This window comes from Trachymyrmex cornetzi, unplaced genomic scaffold, assembly GCF_001594075.2.
Source record: "Trachymyrmex cornetzi isolate Tcor2-1 unplaced genomic scaffold, Tcor1.1 scaffold99, whole genome shotgun sequence".
Classification (NCBI taxonomy): Eukaryota; Metazoa; Arthropoda; class Insecta; order Hymenoptera; family Formicidae; genus Trachymyrmex; species Trachymyrmex cornetzi.
Window position 1 is genome coordinate 4158369 of NW_017300343.1, and position 2316 is coordinate 4160684.

General features: G+C 37.2%; 1 protein-coding gene across 1 annotated transcript in view; it reads right to left on the bottom strand.

Moving 5' to 3' along the window:
• Window positions 1–2316, bottom strand: part of ft (cadherin-related tumor suppressor fat) — a 110345-nt gene that overhangs the window by 79325 nt on the left and 28704 nt on the right. The window lies entirely within an intron of this gene.

A 2316-nucleotide genomic window follows, 5' to 3' on the forward strand; every position in this document is an offset into this window, starting at 1 on the left:
AACCTTGGAAGTGATCCCGGAACGTTTGCGGTGGCTGCGTGGTGTCTACCTTCACCTGCTGAGAGAGTTGGGCGTCTAACGGGAGTCGGGTAACTCTTGTGCGCACGTGTGTGTTACCCCTCGCATTAGTTTGCAAGTCCGATTGTTTGTATTGTCGCGTACTTAGGTCTGTTTTTTTATTCCTGCACCCTCTCAACTGGTGCACACGGTGCAATAAGTTGAAGTGAAACAAATAGACGTTCACCAGTGAAACAAATATACATGCTCCGGTTCAGGGGGTGGAAAAATAAAATAAAAAAAAACAGACCTCTTCTATCTCATGCCTGATTGTAAGTTGAAATATTTCTTATTTTACTGTAATCAATATTGAAGCAAATAGAAAATAAAAAAATCATTCCCCCGGATAAATTATATTGTCGAGTCTTTACATCTTATACCTGAATTGAAATTTGAAATATTTCGTATTTTTACTGTGATCAATATATTGAAAGCAAATCGAAGAGTAATCGTCCTGCCGGAAATGTTCAGCTAGTCAGATTAAAAACAGCAGCGGATACACTTTGAGTCGTACTTGGTTTAATACGCGGACGTGTCGCGATACGCTCTATCTATTTCATACTGCTTTACCGTTGGTCGAATTGTGCTATTAAAGAGTTAACTTCCGTTTAATTTGTGTTTCTTTATCTTATGACGCGAGCGAGTGTTATGTGCGCGAGTAAGTGCGCAAAGCACTTAACAATTTATTTTTATAAGTATATGTCGTATAGTCCTTTTATGCTGTGCTAATAAAAGTGATGGGTTTCTTTACGGTGTACCATTTAATGAATTTCAAATTCATTACAATATAATATAACTATTAGTTTTATTAATTTACCGGTTGTTACTCTGTATATCGCTTATATATTCACTATATGTATTCATGTGACATAATTCAATTCGTCGCATTGCCTGTTCGTGACACTCGCGTTGAAATCACTCGCCCTGCCCCAAATTCTGAACGCGATTGCTCGATTTTCTCGCATTCTTCCGTCACATCATTTAAACACAATATGATTGATAGTATTTATTTTCAAATATTTATTTGGTTGACATTAATTTCCACTTGATTTATATAAATAAATAATTTTGAAATTATTACGTCGAATCATTTATATTACACATCAACTTATCTAATAAGTTTATCACAGTTGTATATATTATATATAATACGATAAGTAAAATATAAAGATACAATTATACTAATGCATATTAATAAGAATCGATTATTAAGAATCATAACATAGCAATTAGTCCCATTTGCATTGCAATTATCACTACCTCCGTGCTGCTATCATTTCACGATCAAATGTATCTCTTATTTGCGATTCAGCAAATACTATGTCCCTATGATAACAAGACTTTGGGCTTGATACTTATCGAGAAGAAATAGTGGTAGACTGCAAGCTAACCGGAAGAAAAACCCAAGAACGAAAAAACTTAATCATAAAATGTCGATTAGAATCACTAGATTTCAAGTACTATCGATATCAAGTATCAACAAGATATACACATATAACATCACACTTGTACTTAAAATATTTAATTCGTACGTTTAAAAAATTAATAAATATATTTCTAAGCAAACACTCATTAATCATAGAAATCTCGTGATAACTTAAAATTCAGATTCTTAGATTTGGACAGCCAAGCGTACAGTAATTTTGTTCAAATTTTTGAAATTATCTTTTTCCTCGAAGCGTTAAATGATTTAAAATGCAAGAAGGAATTTCACGCCTTTATAATGTATCTCACATATCGGCTAACCAAAAATTTCTGAATAGCACCCCGATGGGACGATCGGTATAATTTACACACGTGGGACTTAATTAACACCCGCGGTGTTCATTAACCAGAACGATGATTATCAAGTGGCCGTTTTCCGTTCTTTTAAGGTCGAACGGGGAATGTGCTTATATGTTACGTTACGACATTTTCGTACCGACGTCACTCTGCTCTCGCGACGCGACGGCGATTATCGTCGTAATTATCGCTGCCGTTATTACTATTATTTTATCATCCGCGCGCGCTTATCGCCGCGGGTATCCGCGGCTGATGGAACAAGGCTGCGTGGCCGATAGTCGCGCTCAATGGTGATGAGGATGCTGCTTCTTCTCTCGGGATACCGAGAGTCTCTCTCTCTCATCTCGTGCCGGAGAGAAGGAGAACGATTCTACAGGGGCAAGAGAGAAGAGGGGAGAAACGATGGAAGAGGCAAAAGGGCGAACGCGAGGCAACAGATAGAGAGAGAAAAAGAGAGAAGCAAGAGGGAGGAAGGGG